This window comes from Rhinoderma darwinii, chromosome 12, assembly GCF_050947455.1.
Source record: "Rhinoderma darwinii isolate aRhiDar2 chromosome 12, aRhiDar2.hap1, whole genome shotgun sequence".
In the NCBI taxonomy this organism is placed as follows: domain Eukaryota; kingdom Metazoa; phylum Chordata; class Amphibia; order Anura; family Rhinodermatidae; genus Rhinoderma; species Rhinoderma darwinii.
In genome coordinates this window covers 33,248,471-33,262,420 of record NC_134698.1, presented here as the reverse complement: position 1 = coordinate 33,262,420, position 13,950 = coordinate 33,248,471, and positions in this window count along the sequence as shown.

Genomic DNA, 13,950 nt, shown 5'->3' with positions numbered 1-13,950 from the left:
TGAAATAATTTTTTTTCACCTGTTATGAATTAAATTTAGCAAAAAACTGTGGGGTCAAAATACTTACTATACCCCTAAATAAATACTTTAAGGGGTCTAGTTTTCTAAATGGGTTCGTTTATGGGGAGTTTCTATCGTTCTGGTAGCTCAAAGCCTCTCCAAAAGTACAGTGGGGCCTAAAACATTTTCAAGCAAAATATGAGTCCTGAAAGCCTCCGGGTGCTCCCTTCCTTTTGGGCCCTGCCGTGTGTCCAGGCAATGCATTAGGGCCACAATGTAGGTATTTTTGAAAACAGGAGAAACAGGGTGATTGATTTTGTGGTGTGTTTCTTCATTCTCATGGTCGCTTAACAAAGAAATCGGTCTTTAAACTGATACTTTTATGAAAAAAGTGAAATTTATTTTTTTCACCTGCTATGTATAAAATTTTGCAAAAAACTGTGGGGTCAAAATACTTACTATACCCCTATATAAATACCTTAAGGGGTCTAGTTTTCTAAATGGGGTCATTTGTGGGGGTTTCCATTATTCTGAGACCTATGAGCCTCTGAAAACCTGGCTTGGTGCAGGAAACAAAATGTACTTCAAAATGTATAAAATTATTATTCAATTTGTAAGTCCTCTAAATTGCTTAAAATTTATTTTATTTTTTCAAAAGTGCTGCCAAAATAGAGTAAAGAGATGGAAATATATATTTAATTAAAAAAATTGTACAGTATGTGTGTACATATGTGACATATTGCAGTTAAAAATAGGGAAAAATTTTAATTTTTACAAAATTTCTTCCATTTTTTTATTTTTTAATTAATTTACGCAAATTGTATCAGTCTACTTTTACCACTAACATAAAGTACAACATGTGACGAAAAAACAAGGTCAGAATTACTTGGATATTTAAAACTTTCACAGAGTTATTCTCTGATAAAGTCAGAGATACCAGATTTGACAAATCTGGCTTGATCAATAAGGTCCAAACTAGCTTGGTCATTAAGGGGTTAAGGCAAAACTTAAGACAGCCACAGTAAAGGCCTGGCAAAATATCACAAAAGAGGAAACCCTGCGTTTGGGGATGTCCATGGGTTACAGACTTCAGGCAGCCATTGCCTGCAAATAAGTCTTTACAAAGTATTTAAAAAAAAACATTTTATTTATGGTAATGTTAATTTGTCAAATTACTTTTGAGCCCCTGAAATGAGGAGGGTGTGTAGAAAAATCGTTGCAATTCCTAGACGTTTCACAGGATATTTTTATTGAACTCCTTGAATTAAACCTGAAAGTCTACACTTCAATTTTATCTCAGTTGTTCCATTTCAAATCCAATGTGGTGGCAGCAGAGCCCAAATCATGAAGATTGTGTCACTGTCCAAATAATTCTGGACCTAACTGTAGATTATCTCATTTATATCTGTTTCATAAAGTATGTAAGACGCCAAAATTTCTCTATGATATTGGGGTTAAACCTGACTTGCTATGCCCTCGGTGTAAACATGCCTTGCGGGTATGCTTCATATGTTTTGGTCTTGTAATGATTTGGAGAGTTTCTGGGGAGAGGTAGTAACTATTATCAATGAAGTTTTCCAGGTGAATGTTCAACTGAGTCCACTTGTTTGTGCAGTGGGATATGTGGAGGAGCTAGCGACATCAGAGCATGGTGAACTGGCGGTAGCCAAAATGCTATACATGCCATGCAAATTAATAGCCCAACGCTGGCTTGACGAGCTGGGGCCTACCCAACAAGACTTTGTCAACAAAATAAACTGGTTGATAAACCTAGAAAAAGGAGTATATAGTTAGAGAGGCACGCTGACCAAGCTTGAAAAGATTTTTTTTATTCATGTTGTGTAATGACTGGGTTGTACTGATAAACGTGATCGTTAAGTTTAAAGAATTAAGAGACATCACATTACTATTCATATATATATATATATATATATATATATATATATATATATATATAAAATATGTATAAGGCTTCATTCACATCTGCGTCGGGATTCCGTTCATGGGTTCCGTCTGAGCTTTCCGTCAGGGGAACCCATGACTGGAATCCAAACTGAAACACAGGGTTTCTGTGTGCATCAACATTGATTTCAATGGTGACAGATCTGGTACAAATGATTTCAATTTGTCATCGTTGTTTAAGGGTTCCATCGTTTTGACGGAATGAATAGCAAGGTTGACTACGGTATTGATTTCGACAAAATGACAGAACGCTTAAACAATGGTGACAAACGGAAACCATTTGCACCGGATCCGTCACCATTGAAATCAATGGTGATGCAAACGGAAACCTATGGTTTCCGTTTGTTTCAGTTTAGATTCCGTTCATGGGTTCAGACGGAATCCATGAACGGAGTCCCCACGCAGATGTGAACGAAGCCTAAAATACACTTTATTATGTACATTTATGTCAAATGGAGTACATTATATTACACTATGCTTTTGACATATGTAATGGATCATAGGACTTCAGAATTCCATGTATGCATGCTTTTTTATCTCTTAAAGGGGTTGTCCGAGATACCAAAATTTTTTCAAAAACGCTGTCATACATTACCCCTTATACAGACAACCTAAATAAAGCATTTTTTTTTAAAAAAATTCTACTTAGCACATTTCTTCTTTGAATTTAGCACAGTTTGTTTACATGCAGTTCAGCTCTGGTTTGTTGATCTTTCCTTGTGATGAAACTTTTTTCCCGTGCACGCTCATTGCAGGCTGCAATGAGCGTGCACGTACCTTCCAAGTGTTCATGTGAGCTGTCCTTGCTCCTCCCCGCTGACCTCCTTCACTGGACTTGTCTCCTTGCTGACATTCTTGAAGGATGGTGACCAAATGTTCTCCCCCCCCATTATGTTTTTCACATTTATGTTTTCTTTCTCTTTTCAGGTCTATAAACCTCTTCGTGTCTACCCCAACCCTCGTCCACCCTCTTCTATCTCATGTCTCTCTCCACTAAGGCTATGTTCACACAGAGTTTTTTGCAGGAGGAATATCTTCCTCAAAATTCCGTTTTGAATTTTGCGGCAGATTTAGCTCTCCCTGCACGTTGATTTTTGCGTCGTTTTTCCCGGCTTTGTCTGCGGCTTTGTTCGTGGCGTTTTTCTCTGCGTTTTTAGTTGCGTTTTTTGCATTTTTGTTTGCGGCTTTTTTCGCGATGTTTTTCACGGCGTTTTCCGTGGCGTTTATTGAAGCCTTTTTCGCCTCTTTTTTTGCGTCATTGTTTGCGGCTTTTTTTTACTGCGTTTTTTGTTGGGTCTTTCGTGGCGTTTTTTGCTGGCGTTTTTCGAGGCGTTGTTTGCGTCTCTTTTCGCGGAGTTTTCCGTGGCTTTTTTCGTAGCGTTTTTCCCTGCTATTTTAGGGGCGTTTTTCTCTGCGTTTTTCGCGAGGGTTTTAGCGGCGTTATTTGCGGCTTTGTTTATGGCTTTTTTTGGGATGTTTTTCACGGCGTTTTCGGTGTCGTTTATCGTAGCCTTTTTCGCCTCTTTTTTTGCGTCGTTTTTGGCTTTTTTTACTGCGTTTTTGGTTGGATCTTTCGTGGCGTTTTTTGCTGGCGTTTTTCGCTGCGTTCTTTGCCTCTTTGTTTGCGTATTTTTTCGCAGCGTTTTCCGTGGCGTTTTCCATTGCATTTTTCGCTGCGTTTTTAGCGTAGTTTTTCTGGGCATTTTTCGCCAGCGGCAATTGAGCGTAGCGGGCATAAAACCACACGAAATACGCTTTCTCTGCCTCCCATTGAAGTCAATGGGAGGTCAGAGGCGTAAACGCCCGAAGATACAGAATGTCACTACTTTTTCCCGCAAGGCAGTTTTACTGCTCGCGGGAAAAAGACGCCGACGCCTCCCATTGGAATCAATGGTACGCATTTTTGGACAGTTTTTTATGAGCTTTACAACGCTGTTTATGCTTAAAATCGTCAAAATACTCTGTGTGAACTTAGCATAATGCTGCCTCCATTATTGTACTTCATGTACCATTCCTCCATTGCACTTTGTGCTGTGAGGAGGAGTAATTTTATTACATAGATGACACACTACCCCTCCCCCACCTGTACCTAGCGCTATTGTAACTTATCGGAGTAGTGGAATCCCACTATGGTAGGGGATTCCGCTCCTGCACGCTTTGCTTGGACATAGACCTAGGCAGAGACATGAAGCAATCCGTTGTGGACCGGAATCATAGTGGTGCTGTCTACCTAAGGACGGATTTACACGAACGCCTTATACGTCAGTGCAACCCGCGTGTTTTTCACACGTGTGGCACGGACCTATGCAAGTCTATGGGGCAGTGCAGACTGTCCTTGATTTTTGCACAGCGTGATTACGCTGCGTAAAACTCACGACGTGTTCTATATTTCGGCGTTTTTCGCGCATCACACACCCATTGAAGTCAATGGGTGCGTGAAAATCACGCATTGCCGCATGGAAGCACTTCCGTGGGACGCGCGTGATTCGCGCAACAGCAGTAAAAAATATGAATGAAAACAGAAAAGCACCACGTGCTTTTCTATTTACAAACATCCAAACAAAGTGTTATAATGATGGCGGCTGCGCGAAAATCAGGCCTTCTACACATTATTAGGCAAGTTAGTTCAGACATTGATTAAAACTCCGCTGCGGACGATAGGCAGCGGTGCAGAAATTTCAGGCCGCAGCATGCACTGTCTGTTGCGGAGAAGTGGAATGGCACAAAGTATTTCAGCCTTTGCAATGCAAAAACTGAAATATGTGGCAATTCAGCTGTGTTTTCTGCAACGTCTGAATTACCTGTCAAAACTGCAAACATTGGTGCAGATTCGTTGCGTACTTTTCCCTAAATCTGCAGCAACATTTGAAGCATAAAAACTCTGCCACGTCTGAACGTGCCCTAATAATAACATCCAGCGCTGTGGCCACCACAGTATTATCGATGGTCAGCTACTGGATGTTACCCAGGTATGCTATTCCCAGTACCCAGTGGCGTAACTACCGCCGTAGCAGCAGTAGCGGCTGCTACAGGGCCCGTGGCATGAGGGGGCCCGTGTCGCCCGCCGGCACGGGCCCCCACCATGGCCGGAGTCTCCGCTAGCTGCCGCTATGGCTGCTACAGCGCGACGCCACTGAACACTACGGCAGAGCAGGGAGGTATCTCCCCGCTCTGCCATTAAACAAAAGACATGTATCCCCTCTCCACAGGATATACACAGGACATGTATCCCCTCTCCACAGGATATACACAGGACAGGGGATACATGTGTGATCGCTGGCATTGATAGGGAGAACGGGGGACTGAAAGTCCCCTGAAGTTCTCCATCACAAACCTCGGACTTCCGGGGTCTGTCTCGGCAGCTAAGTAGAAATGAATGGAGCGCCGGTCGTGCTTGTGCGCATGCGTGACCAGCGCTCCTTTCATTTTTATTGATCTGCGCAGACGCCGGAAGTCAGAGGTTAGTCATGGAGAACTTCAGGGGACTTTCAGTCCCCCGTTCTCCCTATCAATGCCAGCGATCACACATGTATCCCCTATCCTGTGGATATCCTGTGGAGAGGGGATACATGTCTTTTATTAGGACACACTGTAGGTCGCAATTTTTTGGGAGGGGGGACGCTGTATGGCGTTCCCTACAGGAGGGGGGGCTGTATGGCGTTCCCTACAGGGGGGGGCTGTATAGCGTTCCCTACAGGGGGGGGGCTGTATGGCGTTCCCTATGGGGGGGCTGTATGGCGTTCCCTACAGGGGGGCTGTATGGCGTTCCCTACAGGGGGGGCTGTATGGCGTTCCCTACAGGGGGGGCTGTATGGCGTTCCCTACAGGGGGGGCTGTATGGCGTTCCCTACAAGGGGGGGGGCTGTATGGCGTTCCCTACAGGGGTAGCCCACAAGGTAGCCTTAGATACATTACCCAAGCAGACAGTGTCACACATGGGCCATGTATCTAAGAATACATGTTAGGCTTAGATACAGGGCCCCAAAACACTAATCTTAGGGTATGTTCACACGGCAGCGTCCGTAACGGCCGAAATTATGGGGCTGTTTTCAGGAGAAAACAGCCCCGTCATTTCAGCTGTAACGGCATGTGCAGGCACTTGAACGCCGCGTCCATTACGGACGTAACTGGAGCTGGTTCTCCATGGAGTCCATGGAAAACGGCTCCATTTACGCCTGAAGAAGTGACATGACACTTCTTTGGCGCGGGCGTCTATTTACGCACCGTCTTTTGACAGCGATGCGTAAATATACGCCTCGTGTGAACAGACAAACGTCAGCCCATTGCTTTCAATGGGCAGATGTTTGCCAACGCTTTCAAGCCGTAATTTCGGAAGTAATTCAGGGGTTAATTCGCCCGAATTACGTCCGTAAATAGGCCGTGTGAACATACCCTTATACAGGAATAAAAAGAATGTCATCTGGGGTCCTGTATCTAAGCCTACATTGTGTTAGGCTTAGATACAGGCTCCATGTGTGACACTGTTTGTTAGACCCTGTATCTAAGCCTAACAATGTAGGCTTAGATACAGGACCCCAGAAGATCTTACCCAGTTCAGGACCGGGCTATTTTGCGCCTTCAGGACCAGACACCGTATATACATTTTTAGCACGTGTTAGTTAAATGGCTATAACTTTTTTATTTGTTGGGCTAACGACGTGATTTTTGCGACGTTTTTTCCGTAGACCATGCAGGTTTCTTTTTTTATCGTTTTTATACACACCTTTATTGCCATTTTAGAATTTTTATTCATGAAGTTTGAAAATAATAGTAAAAAAATAAGCTTTTTTACGTTTCGGCTATTGTTTTTGGTAATAACATAGTTTTACCCTAAAATAGACCTTTTATTTGTGATCGCCATTGTCTACCGTAAATTTTAATATATTACATGTCTATATTAGGGTAATTGGGTCAGCACTAGCGTTACAACAATGTTTGGCGGGGGGAACGTTTTTTTTGGGGTTGGGTATTTTATGTGTATTTATTATTTAATTTTTTTTTGTACTTTATTATTTCTTTATTACTGTGGTCTGTTCCTCAAAGGTCAAAAAAGACCTTTGGGGAACGTTATATATTTTTTCTTTCTTTTACACCATCTTTTCCACTGTAACTGGAGCTGCACAGCAGCCCCAGTTACAGGGGAAATCAGCCCTCTCATAGTGACGATTGTCACTAATAGGGCTGTGCTGGGTCTAGTAAGACCCAGCAGCAGCCTGCCACTAACGGCACCCGGCGATCATGTGACCAGTCACATGATCACCGGGAGGAATAGAGACAGCGGCGCGGCCGCTGTCTCTATTCATATACACAGCGTTCATTGAACGCTGTGAAAGAAGACATCGGAGAAGACAGAAGCAGCTAAAGCTGCTTCTATCCTCTCCTCAGGGTCCCCGGCAGTCACTGACAGCCGGAGACCCGACATTCAGCTGCCCGATCGCGTGGGCAGCAAGTTAAAACCCGAGCCGTAGAACGTCTATGGCTCGGGTTTTAAGGACCCGTCCCTGACCGCTGGCCATAAAAATACAGCCAGCGGTCGGGAACCAGTTGTTAAACAGTGTACGGTGTCCCGCGGGCCGCAGATAACAGCCTCAAGGGCTGCATGCGACCCGTGTGCTGCATCGTGTTGTATAATTCCCTATCAAAGCCTACTATGTGTAGGCTTTGATAGGGGAAGAACTAAAAGTACAGATGCCACTGTACCTCTCTAGTCCGCAGGTGCTGTCCCTCTTCACTTTTTTCACTGTGAACACGCATAGGCGCGCTCACAGTGAAAAAAAGCTGCATAGGCTGGGCGGGCACCCGCAGAAACGACACGTCTCCAGTGACGTGTCGTATCCCATCCGAGGTCTCGCTGGGGCGAGACCATGTGATCGGGATACGACACGACAGTGGAGGAGGAAGAAAACGTGACGTCAGAAGACAGGTGATCGGAAGAAAAGAGCTGCCAGAACGGAGAACAGAAGCAAGATTGCACAGGTAAGTATATTATGGAATATTTAATGTGTGCATTGTGTGTTTAACTTTTAAATAAAAATATATCTCGGACAACCCCTTTAAGTTGTTATTCCACACTACAATTGGTAATCGACGCCCGACAGATGTCGAACGATAGGTGTTGTGTCAAATGATGCTCTAAACTATACTCCCATTTTACTAAACAATAAAAGAAGGGGTGTAAGAGAATGTCCTTAGAGACCCCACATCAAACCAACCGCTGTGTGTCTGTGCCTTGCTCTCCGGCAGCTGTAGTCCATTACAATTAGGAACACGGGGTGAACTGATCTGATAGTATTTGTCTATCACCTAACCTTTGGATTACTCTAAGGCTGGGTTCACACGACCTATTTTCAGACGTAAACGAGGCGTATTATGCCTCGTTTTACATCTGAAAATAGGGCTACAATACGTCGGCAAACATCTGCCCATTCATTTGAATGTGTTTGCCGACGTACTGTGCAGACGACCTGTTATTTACGCGTCGTCGTTTGACAGCTGTCAAACGACGACGCGTAAAAATACAGCCTCGTCAAAAGAAGTGCAGGACACTTCTTTGGACGTTTTTGGAGCTGTTTTCTCATAGACTCCAATGAAAACAGCTCCAAAAACGGACGTAAAAAACGCAGCGAAAACGGCGCGAAAAACGCCACGAAAAATGCGAGTTGGTCAAAAAGCGTCTGAAAAGCAGGGTCTGTTTTCCCTTGAAAACAGCTCTGGATTTTCAGACGTTTTTGGTCACTACGTGTGCACATACCCTTAGGGTATGTGCACACACACTAATTACGTCCGTAATTGACGGACGTATTTCGGCCGCAAGTACCGGACCGAACACAGTGCAGGGAGCCGGGCTCCTAGCATCATACTTATGTACGATGCTAGGAGTCCCTGCCTCGCTGCAGGACAACTGTCCCGTACTGTAATCATGTTTTCAGTACGGGACAGTAGTTCCACGGGGAGGCAGGGACTCCTAGAGTCGTACATAAGTATGATGCTAGGAGCCCGGCTCCCTGCACTGTGTTCGGTCCGGGACTTGCGGCCGAAATACGTCCGTCAAATACGGACGTAATTAGTGTGTGTGCACATACCCTAACACAGCTAATATGGGCACCACTAAGCTCCCATAAGGTTGTCACAAAATTTTCCCAGACCCCAGTGATAAAGTGAGACATCACCTGCCTGTATACAACCAGATAACCAGAGAGATATACCGGCCACCATAGTACACCGTGTTCCAAATTATTATGCAGATTGGATTTAAGTGTCATAAACATTTAATTATTAGTTTTTCAATTAAACTCATAGATGGCATTGTCTCTTAGGGCTCTTTGGATCATTGTAATCAATCTCAGACACCTGTGATAATTAGTTTGCCAGGTGTGCCCAATCAAAGGAAAACTACTCAAGAAGGACGTTCCACATTATTAATCAGTTCAGTACCGGGCTATTTTGCGCCTTCAGGACCAGACACCGTTTAGCCATTTTTAGCACGTGTTAGTTAAATGGCTATAACGTTTTTATTTATTTTGGCTAACGACGTGATTTTTGCGACGTTTTTTCCGTAGACAATGCAGGTTTCATTTTTTATCGTTTTTATACACACCTTTTTAGCTATTTTAGAATTTTTATTCATAGAGTTTGAAAATAATAGTAAAAAAAGAAGCTTTTTTACGTTTCAGCTATTTTTTTTTGGTAATAACATAGTTTTACTCTAAAATACACCTTTTATTTGTGATCATCATTGTCTACCGTAAATTTTAATATATTACATGTCTATATTAGGGTAATTGGGTCAGCGCTAGCGTTACAACAATGATTGGCGGGGGGGGGAACAGTTTTCTTGGGGGTGGGTATTTTATGCGTATTTGTTATTTAATTTTTTTTTTCACTTGACTTTACTCTTTTTTTATTACTATGGTCTGTCCCTCAAAGGTCAAAAAAGACCTTTGGGGAACTTTATATATTTTTTTTCTTTCTTTTACACCATGTTTTTCCACTGTAACTGGAGCTGCACAGCAGCCCCAATTACAGGGGAAATCAGCCCTCTCATAGTGATGATTGTCACTAACTGGGCTGTGCTGGGTCTAGTAAGACCCAGCAGCAGTCTGTCAGTAACGGCACCCGGCGATCATGTGACCAGTCACATGATCACCGGGAGGAATAGAGACAGCGCCGCTGCTGCTGTCTCTATTCCTATACACAGCGTTCATTGAGCGCTGTGTAAAAAGACATCGAAGAAGACAGAAGCAGTGAAAGCTGCTTCTATCCTCTCCTCAGGGTCCCCGGCAGTCACTGACAGCCGGAGACCCGACATTCAGCTGCCTGATCGCGCGGGCAGCAAGTTAAAACCCGAGCCGTAAAAAGTCTATGGCTCGGGTTTTAAGGACCCTGACTGCTGGCCGTAAAAATACAGCCAGCGGTCGGGAACCAGTTAAGCAGGCCACAGGTTTCAAGCAATATGGGAAAGAAAAAGGATCTCTCTGCTGCCGAAAAGCATGAAATAGTGCAACACCTTGGACAAGGTATGAAAACATTGGATATTTCAAGAAAACTTAAGCGTGATCATCGTACTGTGAAAAGATTTGTGGCTGACTCAGAGCACAGACGGGTTCATTCAGATAAAGGCATAACGAGGAAGGTTTCTGCCATACAAATTAATAGGATTAGGAGAGCAGCTGCTAAAATGCCATTGCAAAGCAGCAAACAGGTATTTGAAGCTGCTGGTGCCTCTGGAGTCCTGCGAACCTCAAGGTGTAGGATCCTCCAGATGTTTGCAAGTGTGCATAAAGCTATTATTTGGCCACCCCTAAACAATGCTCACAAGCAGAAACGGTTGCAGTGGGCTCAGAAATACATGACTAATTTTCAAACCGTGTTGTTTACTGATGAGTGCCGTGCAACCCTGGATAGTCCAGATGGATGGAGTAGTGGTTGGTTGGTGAAAGGCCACCATGTCCCAACAAGGCTGCGACGTCAGCAAGGAGGTGGCGGAGTCATGTTTTGGGCTGGAATCATGGGGAGAGAGCTGGTAGGCCCCTTTAGGGTCCCTGACGGTGTGAAAATGACCTCTGCAAAATACGTAGTTTATGACTGACCACTTTCTTCCGTGGTACAAAAAGGAGAACCGTGCCTTCCGTAGCAAAATTATCTTCATGCATGACAATGCACATCCTCATGCTGCAAAGAATACCTCTGTGTCATTGGCTGCTATGGGCATAAAAGGAGAGAAACTCATTGTGTGGCCCCCATGTTCACCTGACTATTGAGAACCTTTGGAGCATCCTCAAGCAAAATATCTATGAGGGTGGGAGGCAGTTCACATCAAAACAGAAGCTCTGGGAGGCTATTCTGACATCCTGCAAAGATATTCAAGCAGAAACTGTCCAAATACTCACAAATTCAATGGATGCAAGAATTGTGAATGTGATATCAAAGAAGGGGTCCTATGTTAACATGTAACTCGGCCTATTAAGTTTTTTTTGATTGAAAGAGCTTTTGATTTCTGTAAATATGACCTCCTGATGCTGTAAATTCAACAAATTACCATTTTAGTTCTCTTTACAACCTTTAAAATGTTTTGATCTCTGTTGTGCATAATAATTTGAAACAGTGCATTTTGAGTTTTTTACTTCTAAAAAAAAATCTGTTATCATTAGGAGATTTGTTCAATAAAATTTGCATTGTACTCCAACGGTTGATGGCTTGAAGATTATACTGACTGTCATTTGAATCGACTATTTAGGAAAATCAGCAAAAAATAACATTTGCATAATAATTTGGAACGCGGTGTAGTTGTCAGCCAAACCAGTGCAGTGTCTAAAGCCAATATATATCAAGAAGTATCAAAAAAATGCTTTATTAAATATGCAGAACAACAGACATTTAAAAAGTGTATATGACAGGAGAAACTCAATAAGAAATCAACATAGAGATACATCAGGGAAACCAGAGTTATTAATAGTAAACCCTTTTTCTATAGGTTGACCTATATAAAACCTATAGAAAAAGGGTTTACTATTCATAACTCTGGTTTCCCTGATGTATCTCTATGTTGATTTCTTATTGAGTTTCTCCTGTCATATACACTTTTTAAATGTTTGTTGTTCTGCATATTTAATAAAGCATTTTTTTGATACTTCTTGATATATATTGGCTTTAGACTCTGTTTTTCTCGCATCTATATATATATTATAGAGTTGCCTTAACATTATAAATGGGAGGATGTTCTTTGGAACAATACCTAGCCCAGTAATTTCGCTTGCTTCTGGAGGCTATTAGTTATAATCAAGACTCTTAACAATGGTACGTTTTGAAAAAAACCGCTTGCAGCAGTTGTACCGACTTAGTTAAAGGGGTTTTCCCATTAGGGACATTTATGACATATCCACAGGATTTTAAATATCTTTTACAGTTAAAGAATATTCTCTATGGAGGTCCATTCACCACACACCAGCGGATATACGACCAGGATGAAGATCATAATTGTTCCTCTCATTTTTCCATCTATTGCGAGTGTTTTTTGCATTTATTATTGAGAACATAGGGATCTTAATAGGGAGGTCACAAATGACGATCGATAATCAATTTATAGTCTTGTGTTTCTTTTGCGGTATAATTGTCTGATGTTTATCATCGGACAGATATTACGAGCATTCCCTTAAATATTTTTGATCACTTCAGTGATCTAATTCATGTAGGCGGTTTAACACAGTAGATTATTTGAAGATCTTATCACTTTGTGATCTATATTATTAGCTAGAGGCAGATATAACCTGCCCTTTCTCCCCTTTTTTCATTGATTCTTCGGACACCTAGTCACATGTGACTTATCGTCACTTAGTGAAGGTGTCCTTGACAACTGAATTGATTTCATTTTAAATTGTTTATATATATATAGTTGCAATTACACCATGTGGATCGATGGATTCTCGCCATAAGAGGCGTGATCGAGGATATTATCTCGTCTATAGTCACTCGATTATGATATTTTTCTTGGTTAAATGCTTGTTTTCATTGTGCCGCGGAGATGCACTGATTGCGGAGCATGCGCGGTGGTGTCCTGAGATCGTAACTGGAACCTGGAGTGTGGTGAACTTCCCTCCTTCGTTTTCCACTATAAGAATAATGATTGATGTATCGATATTAAGGATGGATTGAAGATGTATTGTATGATGCATTTTTACACTTTTGGAATATTATATAACAAGTTCAAGATTGTCATTAAGACTATTGTATGTTTCACCTGGGAGACCGGGTTCACGATTCTCACTGGCTGAAACGGACCATGTGATTACTTGTATTCACCTATTTAAAACGATGTTTTTAGACATGATGTTAGGCTTGACAAAGACCCCTCACTCACTATGAGTCGAAACATTGCCTGTCGTTTGTGGATGTCTTGACAATAAAACCACTTTGAAGATTTGGAGACGTGTGCTGTTGTCCTACTATTTCTTTTGGAATATCCACAGGATATGTCATAAATGTCAGATAGATGCGGGTCCCACCTCTGAGAACTGCACCTATCTCTAGAACGGGGCCCCTAAACCGACTTCTAACTCACTGTGTCCTGGCTGATTTCCGACCATGATGAAGAAAACAGCGTGGCACGCTGAACTATGCTGTTTTCGTAACTCCCATAGTAGTGAATGGCAGTTTCTGTAACTACTATTCAGATCTATGGGACTTACGGAAACAGCATAGCTCAGCTTCTTCGTGGTCGTAAATGAGGCGGAACACAGAGAGGTAGAACAGGGTTTAGGGGCTCTGTTCTAGAGATAGGTGCGGGTCCAAGAGGTGGGACCGCATCTTTCTGACATTTATGACATATCCGGTGGATATATCATAAATGCCCTTGAAGAAAAGAAAACCTTTAGTCACCTGACTTCATGCTTTTAGGACAGGTCCTATACTATGTCTACAGCTAAATGTTTACATTTAGGCCTCAGCTAAGTTTCTACATTTTAGGTCAGGAGCAGGAGGAGGGCAGATGGA